Source organism: Zalophus californianus, unplaced genomic scaffold (genome assembly GCF_009762305.2).
Source record: "Zalophus californianus isolate mZalCal1 unplaced genomic scaffold, mZalCal1.pri.v2 scaffold_25_ctg1_1, whole genome shotgun sequence".
In the NCBI taxonomy this organism is placed as follows: domain Eukaryota; kingdom Metazoa; phylum Chordata; class Mammalia; order Carnivora; family Otariidae; genus Zalophus; species Zalophus californianus.
The window spans coordinates 89,691-101,423 of NW_023365533.1; the positions used below are offsets into that span (position 1 = coordinate 89,691).

General features: G+C 39.7%; 1 pseudogene; it reads left to right on the forward strand.

The window, feature by feature from the left end:
* The first annotated feature begins 3,791 nt into the window (after positions 1-3,791).
* On the forward strand, positions 3,792-5,424 carry LOC118356677 (annotated as a pseudogene).
* The last annotated feature ends 6,309 nt before the right edge of the window (positions 5,425-11,733 follow it).

Here is an 11,733-nt window from a genome sequence, read left to right on the forward strand (position 1 = left end):
ATTCTTCTAGCATGTATGTGTGGCAGCATCAGCATAGTGCCATATCCATCCTTCAGTGAAAACACTCAGTTTAGATCAACATTCCAGGAAAGTCCTGCTTATAGAACTACTGTTTTTTCCAGAGTGGTGTGTCTTCCTGAGGATCCTGGGTGAGGGGAATTCTGATAAACAAGACTACAACAAATGGAAACCTTCCCTGCCACCTGGATATCAGAAGATGGAACCAATTTCACATCTATGTGAGCAAGTAGAGGCAAGGTACCTTGATCTGATGCTCATAAATGCGTCTGTGCAGAATACAACTTGGAGCAAACAACCAATTTCTTCCCGTGAGAAGCCCTGTAACATGTATGTGTTCAAGCATCAGGAGAGGACTTTCTCCTTCCCTCGGAGAAACATGCCTGTGGAGAATGCCACATCAATTTAACATCTTTTCTCAAGAGTTCTCAGCCATTTCCAGTATCGGTCTAGAAGGAGATGAAAAGGGCAAAATCCTGATATTGGAGTCACAAGGATGTGGAGGAAGCAGCTGCGAGGAAGCACAAGTTGCCTCCAACAAGATGCTTTCTAACATACAGCTTAGGAAGCGTCCGGATGTGCGATGTATTTCCTTCTGAGAAATCAGATATCACAGAAGGCGACTCTCCACGAACATCGTGTTTCCAGGCAGAAAGCCGATTTCCAGTATCTGTTTGGAAGTCTAGGGAAGGAGCTAGGTACTCAGGCTTAGAAAAGAGTCTTTGGAGAAGACACCTTTCGGAGAACCTCAATATCTCGAGCGAGAACATTGTAGCTTCAATGTACAAAGCATGTGAAACATGCCCTATCCCTCTCTCTGTGAAGAAGTCCCTGGGGAATGCAAATTTCCCCTCAGAGTAAGTTGGTTCCCGTGAGAAGCATTTTGGCATCTTTGACCAGAGGCCGGGGAACATGCCTTAGACTTCGTGGAGAGGAAGAAGTCTGTGAATAAAGGAAGTTTCAGCGTGGAACATGACACTTCATAACAAGCCCCTTGTAACAGATGTATGTGTTCTATCATTAGGATAGCGCTGTGTACTTTGCTTGCAGAAAGACTTCTGTGGATAATGCAGTTAGAGTGACACTGCGCATGTTCAAACGAGAAGCCTGTGAGCCTACATGTGTGGAGGCATCCCGAGACTGCCCCAGGTTTCCCTCTGAGGAAAAAGCATGTGAAGAAGGCGACTGCCCTCTAACATCTTGATTCCAGAAGAGAAAAGTGATGTCTCCTATATGTGTGGAAGTATAGGGAAGGTGGTTTTTCCTTAGGGAGAGAATCCAAATTTTGGAGAATCCACCTTTCAGAACTGCACAAGTGTCTCTAGCGTGAAGCCTTCTAGCACGAATGTGTGGCAGCATTAGCTGAAAAAGAGCTGTTGGAGCTGCTCCTCTTTTGCTGTCCTATAAATTTGGAGCATGTTCAAAGGATCCGGGAATTTATTTTCAACCTCAAATCTCTTAGGACTCCTACTGAAATGAAGGGCTCTACTCACCTACACCTACCTTGAACATGACTGTGCCTTTCTCCTATTTCATTTTGCAAACTTAATCTACTCTTTTCTGCCTGTTCCCTTTCATGTAGCCTCCATGTTCAATATAACACATACTGGAGGATTATAATTAAAAACAAAACCTGCATCCAGTCTATAAAACCTCTTCACAAAGACAGAAGGGAAAGAATACAGTTTTGTTTAGAGTAAGCTCTAACCAGAGGGAATGTAAGGTGCATCACATCCTAACTGATAAAAAGATCACAAAGAGAGAAATCTTATTCTTCTATTTAGCTAAGAAGATACAACCTATACTATTCATGTTTTCCAGATAAAAATAGCTGATTTCTTTTATCTTTAAGGAGGTAAAGTTTAAAATTTAGAGTCTGATGACATTTGAATTAGGCCATATTTCCCTAAAATCGCCAAACTCTTCTTTCTCCCTTCTTGATGGTACTTTTCTATATTTAATGTGATTTCTGCTTCCTGTTCCTCCCATTAATTCGCTGTTTTCTCTACATAGACACCCCTTTGTTTGTAGCCATAGATAATCACTAGGCCCCCCAAAAAAATTGCTTATGGAAAATTAAGGAAATGCCATAGAATATAAATACATATTTTTACAATTTTGCAAAAAAATGTTTGAATGAAATAATGGTCGAAATTCATGAACCTGCATCTGGAGGGAGTGTCTTTTTTTTTAAGATTTATTTTATTTTTTTATATATTTGAGAATGTTTGCACAAGTGGTAGAGAGGGGAAGGGGGGAGGGACAGGATCTCAAGCAGATTCACAGCTGTGTTTGGAGCCTGACTTGGGACTTGACTTCATGATCCTGAGATCATGACCTGAGCTAAAACGAAGGTTTGGATGCTTAACCAACAAAGCCACCCTGGAGGGAGTATAATTTGATCTTAATGAAATATTTACTGATATGAAAATATTTATTATTTACTATTGATACATAAATTTCTGGGTTTAAAACGCATATTAAAAAAAAGATATCCTCCTAACTTTGGTATCTCTTTCTGAGGCATGATACAATATGGCAAATATAAAAAATAATTCGTTTCTTCTAAACATATTGAAAAGACAAAGTAGTCATAATATTATACCATGAATCTACAGAAATTCATACTTCAGGTGGAGTATGCTTATTGCTAGACAGAAAAGGGACTTTTCACTCAAAATTAAGATTGCCTTACAAGTGTACATTCTGCTTTTTTGGGCACAATGTTTACCGCACATACTTTATTTGTGTAAATACTTTGGTTGTTGCAATAAAAGCAATTTTCCCAAGAGACACATAGAAATAAATTGTATTTATAACAATGTCAAGTTATTTTCCATCTCCAAATTTTTATGATCTCATTCATGGTAGATCTCTTGACATCTCTTAAAATCTTTTACTTCCTAATTATCTAAAATGCATTTACAGACATACCAAACAAAATCATATTTATTCCACTAATATGACTATGAAATGTATTTGATACAATTTAACAGAATACTTACAAAAGAGAAACAGATAAGTTAACCTTATATTCAGAAAACTAATTACATTTTATTTTAGTCTGTAATAACTACAGATTCAGGGTACTGTTAAAAAAATTGAGGCAAAATACACCTTATGTAAAAATAATGATATCAAAATATAAAATTCAAGGGAAATTGTATCTTTGTAATGTCATACCATATTACCTAATTCTTAAGTATTTTCAACATCATAAGACAAAATCCTTTAAATAGAATTTTCTGTTCCCCTCTGACCTGGCCAAGGGCAATGACTAACTTGTGGTCTCAATGATTGGCTTTATATATAGGTTACAAAGATTTAATTTCCAAATCGTCAGGGATTTTTAAAATTTATGTTTTACTCATTTTTTTGCAGTTTTCATTTACCAGGTTTTATGTTATTGGCACCAACCTAATAATAGTGTGTTTAGAAGAAGGAAATGATTTTATGTAAGTGGCTAAATACAATTACATATTTTCTTTAAAAAAATTGTAAAAAGGAGATTTTGTACATCATATTTTTTTTGGTTGCTGTCTACATAACGTTTATTTTAAGTACTTTATTTTAACTGAAATAATTTCAAAAGTAAACACTCGGGCTTTAATTGTTAGGAAACAGGTATCTTGTGATGTCACAACTACTCAGGTGGTGGACTATTTGGATGGTCTGGATAGTTTATCTGTATAGGCCAGCCACAGCGGCATTTGAAGATGCAGTGTTCAAAACCATGCAGATCAGAAACATAGCTGAAGGAAAACGTAGTTGAGATGGCATATGTTTCTTCAGAAATTGAAGATGATACTCCTAAAGATGGATCGACTGGTTCCACAGGCTCCATTAGCGCACATTTGTGTGAGCACACAGTCACTGGAGATGTGGACCTGAGGTCTGTGATTAAATAAAATGCTTTTCACACCTTGTCAGGAGGATCCTTGATAAAAAGACCACGTTACACATCCTGTGTCTCTGAACCAGATGAAGATAATGATTTTCTTTCTCTGACCTTTCCCCAGGAAACTTTGGAAAATAGTTGAAAGTGAGTAACTCAAGTCAATTCGATGAGAAGGGAACTTCTATACTCACTGATGAGGAACTCTTCAAGAAAGAAATTGTGGAGAGAAAGGTTCCTTTCAGAATATTAGAAACTGGAAGTATGAAGAGTTTAGTTCGCCAGCTTAATCTTTATCGATTTAGTGAAATGCCACAGAGTTTTCAAAGATCTGCTTCTCTGGCTGACTTTCTAGCACAGGAAAAGAAGTTTCTGTTTGAAGCAAAGTATTCTAAAATGTTATGACTTATATATGGAATATATAAGATTTTACCTTGTATAGAAGTAAATATGTTCCTATGTATAGGGTAAAGTTAGATTTTAAATTTCAAATATTTTCCAAAATTTGATGCCAGCTTAGGCATGGAACATTCAGGGTTATAAGATATTTTAGTAGTATCTTTGACCCTTAACAATGAACTTCAATTTACATAAGATCCTGAAGCCCCTTAAAGTGCTATTCACAGTTATTTTTAAATATGTAACACATTTTCATGAACCATAATTAAATGTTTGTTTCCAGTAAGTAAATTCTTAAAAATACTAACATACTAAATATATTATTTGATGATTTTGTGTGATGAAACTAAAGTCAAATTTTACAGGTTATCTTATCCTATATCTAAGTTGGAACTATCACTTAGTAAATTTCTCCTTTGGTTTCAGTTACAGTACTATCATAATTCATATTTTAAAGGAGGCTGCCCCCACCTTTTAGTAAGAATGAACAGAAGAGTTGGGATTAAAATTCTTCTATAGTTTCATTAGTTCAAGGTTTCAATAAGAAACCCTGCAGAGCAGTTGATAATGTGGATAGTCCTAATTCTGGTTTTGTTGCTGATACTTGTGGAGAAAGGGTATGTTCAAACTCCACCAATGTAAATGTGCCTCTAATAAGGAAGCCTTCTCCCAGCCAGAGAATTACTACTACAATGGCCCCTATGAGAAGTGATTTTTCTCCTGCATCAGCAATGTCAGTTAGACCCTCGAAACAAACCGGAATGGAGCAACATGCCTTTTTAAACCAGTTGACCACTTTTCACTGCACTCGCAAGCAGCTGCACTCAAGCAAATGGCCACAATGTGAACTTTCTTACAACTAAAACTTCTCAATCTCAGTACTGTATCATATCTCCCTTATAGAGCACTTATTTAGGAATGATGGTGGAGCCTTCCACTTTTCCAACTAGATATGCGGGTTTGTCAGCCAGTGATGCTCGGTTTTCTACCCTGCAACCAGCGGGCAACCCTTGGTTCACACTGCCAATGACAGGTGATCTTCTGCTGCCTCACTTTCAAGGTCAACTCATCAACCATCTCCATCGTATGCACATCATCCGAATTACAACTGATCTGTCAAAGGACTGTCATTATGCAAGAAAAAAAAGGTTATCTTTTGTTGGCAATTGAACACATATTGGCAATTCTCTTACTTGAAAAATAAAATTACATGTTAATCTTTATATTTTCATTATGTTTATTTTTTGAAATAGTTCAGTGTAAAAATCTTGATTTTATTTATTGTATTTTTTTTGTCATTTGGCAAGAACTCTTGACATACATCCTAAATAAATTATATGTATTTAAAAAAGAATGGGAGCAAAGGAAAAGAAGCATTTGGAGTCACGCAGTTTCTGAAATAGTCCAGGATGCATAAAATGAGGGCATTAATTACAATAATGTGGAAGGGGCCACCCAGGTGGTTCAGTTGTTAAAAGTCTGCTTTCAGGTCAGGTAATGATCCCAGGGTCCTGGTATAGAGCGTTGTGTCTACTGCAGACTTGTGTCCAGAAGCAGATTCCCTCTCCCTTTGCCCCTCCCACTCTTGTATGTGCTCTGCAATCAATAAATTCTGAAAAAAAATTGATGTGGAAGAGATATATGTCAATGAATTCTGGAAAATACAAATACATAGCATTCACTTAATATTTTCTCAATTACATTATATTCTCACTGTTATTTAGAAGAGTCCTTGGATTTTAGTTGGCAAAGTTTGACTTCATTAAAAAGTACATTCATACTGGAAAGTAAAACACTCTCACCAGTTCAGCAACCACTATGTCATCACATGCTGCATTCATGAACTGCATGTCTGAATGTTGTGTAATTTTACAGGTGGTATTATCAAAGGCCTGTTTTGCCCTAGTGACCTCAAAACATTCCCTGTGTAGCTTCAATTCCTCCCCTCATTAGCCCAAGGTTGATATTATTTAATGGATACATTTATGTTGCCTTCCGATTCTATCCACAGCCTATTTCAGGCTTAATTCCTTATGCTGTTTTTGATGCCTTTTAAATTCTGAGCCCTGAAAGTCAGCATAGTTAACAAGACTGTAAAGACAACTGTTTACCTGAGCAGGTTCATAAGTTTCTATTCCAGTATCCGTTTTGAGTTACATTCAAACTCCTTTTAGCCATGCCAATTCCCATCATACATTTCTTAGGTGGAACCCCTTTACTTTGTCTTTGACATCAGCACAGTTTGAGCACAGTTACTGTCAAATATATTTTTAAACGTATATATTGAATGAACGATAATTAAACATTGGTTTAAGCCAATCAAAATCTGCTTTTTGTGACTGAACTTTCCATGTCTTTTGTAATTATCATAATTGGTCTTTATCTTCACTTGAAATTTTCTTTCAAGTGTATCTCACAGTTATGTACACTACAGATAATGAGTTAGACTTAAGGAAACTAGCATCACTAGTTATCACTGCATGCACTAATTTTTAGTTCCCAGTTTTTTGGCCATTATGCAAACTTGGATATTCTGGTTAATGCCACTATAAACGCTTTTTTCCGTTGTCTTATTGAAATATAGGATTATTTCTCTTCCTGTCCCAATATATTCTCCATCTTCTTTTTGACAAGTCATTCTCTGAGAGAATTTGCTACATACTTACTAGCTCTGTGTCTACAGCAGTATCCCAACTAGTGGGCAGTGCAATGACAAAATTAATTCCCTTGGCCTCTGAAATAGCTGGAATTGGGATGAAATACAGACCTGAACAATGCATTCTACTACATCAAGACATATTTTCAAACTGTGTCTACACAGGAAAAGTTTGCAATCATTACTCTGTATAAGGAATCCCGATTTCCTCCTGGAGTTTCATGATAATACCATGGTCATCTATGCCCATATGCCTTTAATCACCCTTAATTAGTACTCAGATGTGAAATTATAGAGAATAGAGTTAAACAACATGGTTAAATATTACACATAAATGTTTCTCTTTTTTTTGGTCAATATTTCTTTTTTTAATTTTATTATGTTATGTTAGTCACCATGCACTACATCACTAGTTTTGACGTGGTGATTCATGATCAATATTTTTCATATAACTCCCAGTGCACCATGCAGTATGTGCCCTCCTTAATCCCCGACAGAGGGCTAACCAATCCCCCTCTCGTCTAAAACTCTGATTGTTTCTCAAAGTCCATAGTCTCTCATGGTTCTTCTCTCCCTCTGATCCCTCCCCCCACCGCTTCATTTTTCCTTTCCTTCTCCTAATGTATATGGCCTTTCTTTTCACTACATCTGTGTCTTTGGGGTAAATATCCAGGAGTGCAATTCCTGGGTCATAGGGTAGTTCTATTTTTAACTTTTTGAGGAACTTCCAAAGTTTTCCAAAGTTGCTGTACCAACTTGCATTCCCACCAAAAGTGTAAGAGGGTCCCCCTTTCTCCACAACCTCTCCGACATTTGTTGTTTCTTTCCCTGTACATTTTTGCCATTCAAAATGGTGTAAGTTGGTATCTCGTTGTGGTTTTGATTTGAATTTCCCTGGTGGTTAATGATGTTGAATATTTTTGCATGTGTCTGTTAGCCATTTGTATGTCTTGTTCAGAGAAGTGTATTGTCATATTTCTGGCCACTTTTTGACTTGATTATTTGTTTTATGGGTGTTGAGTTTGAGAAGTTCTTTATAGAACTTGGATATCAGCCCTTTACCTGGAGTATCTTTTGCAAATATCTTTTCCCTTTCTGTGGGTTGACTCTGTTTTGTTGACTGTTTCCTTTGCTGTGCCAAAGGTTTTTACCTTGATGCAGTCCCAAAAGTTCATTTTTGGTTTTGTATTACTAGCTTTTGTAGATATATCTTGAAAGAAGATCCTGAGGGTGATGTCAAAGTGGTTATTGCCTATGGTCTCCTCTAGTGGTACTTTCTTCGTCTAAGATGCTAATGTTTGTTTCATTCCCCACATTAGGGAAGTTGTCAGGTACAATTTGCTCAAATACATCTTCTAGTCCTCTCTCTCACTCCACTCCTTCTGGGATTCCAATTACTGTGACATTTAAAATGCTTCACGGTGTCACATATTACTCTGATTATATTTTCATGGATTCTGAGTTGTTTTTCCCTGGCCTCCTCTTTTCCCATAATATCTATTATATCATCTTCCAGGTTGCTTATTCATTCTTCTGCCTCACTTACCATAGCTGTTAGATTATCTAGATTGGATTAGATCTCATTGATAGCATTTTTAAGTTCTGCCAATTCAGTTTTCATTTCTGCCCTTAGAGACAGTATGTTGCCACTGATTGATTTCTCCATTCTAGCCATTGTCTTCACAATTGCTACGCTGAATTCCATCTCCGATATCTTGGTTTTATCTGCATCCATTTGTAAATCTGCACAATAAGTCATAATCTTTGAGTCTTTTCTATATGTGTGGTTCCTCCTCCTAGTTATTCTGTTGGTGGATATTTGAGGGAAAGTAAAGATTCCAAACTATTGAACAGAACCCAAGCAGATGCACCAGTTTTCTTGGGACGTTAGGGTTGCTGGCCTCTTGATTTCCCAGCCTGTCTTCCGGGGAAGGAGTCTGCCACACTCTTACTCAGGCAAACCTGTTCTGGCAGAGTTGCCCTGCCCCACCATGGCGGGGGATGGGTTCAGCGGGAATCAGTTTTGGGGGCTTTTGTCCTCAGGTGGTTTTCCCTGGAGGATTTCCGAGTCTCATCCTCAATTCAGAGCAGAAGACACCCTTTCCAACCCTCTTCCTCAGGCAGAAAGCCCGTAGTTTGTTCTTCAGTGAGGTCTCCAGGCGACACTATCACCGTTTCTGTCCGTGCTGCTATAAACTGCAGGGTCCTGAATTGTGCGCCCCTCTGTAGCGCCCCCAGTCCTGCCTCCAGGTCAGTGCATGTCTCTGCCCTTTGTGCTTCTAAAACTGCCAGCCACTCCCAGTTCCCACGCGAGATCATGCTGCTCAGGGTTTCCACCCGGGGGCTGCCCTAAAGTCCTTTCACCACCGCAACTGTTCTGTGAGTCTCTGCCCTGTCCCCAGCACATGAGTCTTCTGCTCACTGGCGGTGTAGGATCCCCACGGCCAGACACCTTCCCACTGCCACTTATCCTCCAATATCTGCCCCCGGAATCAGGGCTCCCCGCTTAGAACCTCAAAACCTACGGACTGCGATATTCTGTTCGTAGAGATCCAGACCTTCTTACATCTCAGGCTGGTTTAGTTGGTGCTCAGAGTCGTCTGGTAGATATCCAGGTAATTCTGGGGGCCAGTTGAAATAGGGGCTCTGACACCTCCAACATCTTTGCTCTCCTATCACATGCTGAATCTTGACCTCAACTCAGGTCTTCAGGGTCTTGATTTCAAGCCCTAGAGTGAATCTCTTATAGAAAGCATAAAGTTGGATGATTCTTTTTCCATTTATACAAGTAGTGTCTTTTACTTAAATACTCTAAATCATGTAGTTTTATTTTATTTCATATATTCATTTTTTTCTGTTTTAATGTTCTTTTTATTAACTCAAACCAAAGCACCAGCCAGAGAGGGTATATCTTCTCTCCATAGAGTCACACACATTAACTATTATACTAATTTCATCCTTTGAAGAAATCGAGGTCTATTCCAGAGTCCTCTAACTTACTACAGTATTTAATGGCCACTCTCTGGACTCGTTATAGAACTATGATCTTGAGGTCTATTTCATTACCTTGGGGATTGCTTGTGACTCTGACTTCACTTGTGTTTCCCAGTCCCTGATTTGGTGTCTTCCTCCTTCCTTCTCCAAAACTGACTTGTGTTGTTGACCATCCTTCAGTAGCTTCCCAGAAAAGGGTGCAGGAGTGGTAATTTTTTTGAAACTTTGAATGAACTTACCTTTGTTCTGTTGATGGTTTGGCTGGTTATAGAATTCTAAAGTGAAATTTCTTAATGATGTGGCTTTGGAGAGATTTTTTTTTTTCACCTGTAGTTGGGATACTTCTTGGAAACTATCAATCTAAAAGCTTACATTCTAGAGAGCGGAGCAAGATGGCGGAGGAGTAGGAGACCTAGATTTTGTCTGGTCTCAGGAATTCAGCTAAATAGGGATCAAACCATTCTGAACACCTACGAACTCAACAGGAGATCGAACAGGAGAGTAGCAACAACTCTCTGAACAGAGAAGCGACCACTTACTGGAAGGTAGGGCGTGCGGAGAAGTGAATCCGAGGCGATATTCGGGAGGATAGACGGCGGGGGAGGGGCCTCCGCCGGCCGCTTCTGGCAAGTGCTAGAGCCGCGGAGCACAAAATCGGACCTTTTAAAAGTTGGCTCGGCGGAGGGACGTCGCTGCAGTGGCTAAGCGGGGGGTGGAATCCTCCCGGGACAGTGTGGTCTCAGGACCCTTGGGGTCACAGAGAGACCGGGGGTGCCTGAGTGCGGCAGAGCTCCCAGGTATCGGAGCGGGGAAGCCGGCTGCAGAGACGGAGCAGAGTCGCGGGCTCTCAGCTCTGGGTTGCCACAAACTGTGATCTGCAGCCCAGTCGGGGCACGGCTCCCCCAGCAGGGACCCAACAAGCAGCAGAGCCGGGGAGACTCCCCTTCCTTCCTGGGAGGAGCGGCGCGGGAACGCACTGCAGGGATCTGCTGGGTTTGGAGACTCCGAGCGGGGTCGGGTGCCAGAGATAGAAACGCTCGGTCACAGGCCGGGTGAGCACGGAGTGCGGCCGGAGACCAGGGACACGGGAGTGACTGCTTTTCTCTGGAGGCGCACTGAGGAGTGGGGCCCTGAGTTCTCGGCTCCTCCAGGCGGAGACTGGGAGGCCGCCATTTTCGCCCTGGTCCTCCAAAGCTGTACCGAGAGCTGGCAGGGAACAAAAGCTCCTGAGAGCAAACTGGAGCAGCTTCCTTAGCCCGGACCGACAAGGGCGGGGCAATTCCGCTTCCGGCAAAGACATTTGGAAACCACAGCAACAGGCCCCTCCCCCAGAAGATCAGCACAAACAGCCAGCAAGCCAAGACCAAGTTGATCGATCAAGGAGAATAGGAGAACTCCAGCGCTAGGGGAATACTGCACATAGATTCATGGCTTCTTTTTTTTTTTTTTTTTTTTTTTTTACCATGAGTCATTATTTCATCAAAGTTAATTTTTGTTGACTTTTTTTTATTTTTCTTTTTCCTTTTTTCAACCAACATCTTATAAATCCCTTTTTTTTAAAAAAAACATTTATTTTTTTTTCATTTTTAGAGTCATATTTTATCCCTTCATAGTAGTTATCCTTGTTTTTGGCATATATATATATAAGTTGTTCTCTCTTTAAAATTTTGAGGTACAGTTTCTTCTAACAGATCAAAATATACCCTAAACCACTAGTGTATGGCTTTGTTCTAGTCTCCTGCCTGACCACATTCTCTCCCTTTTTCCTTTT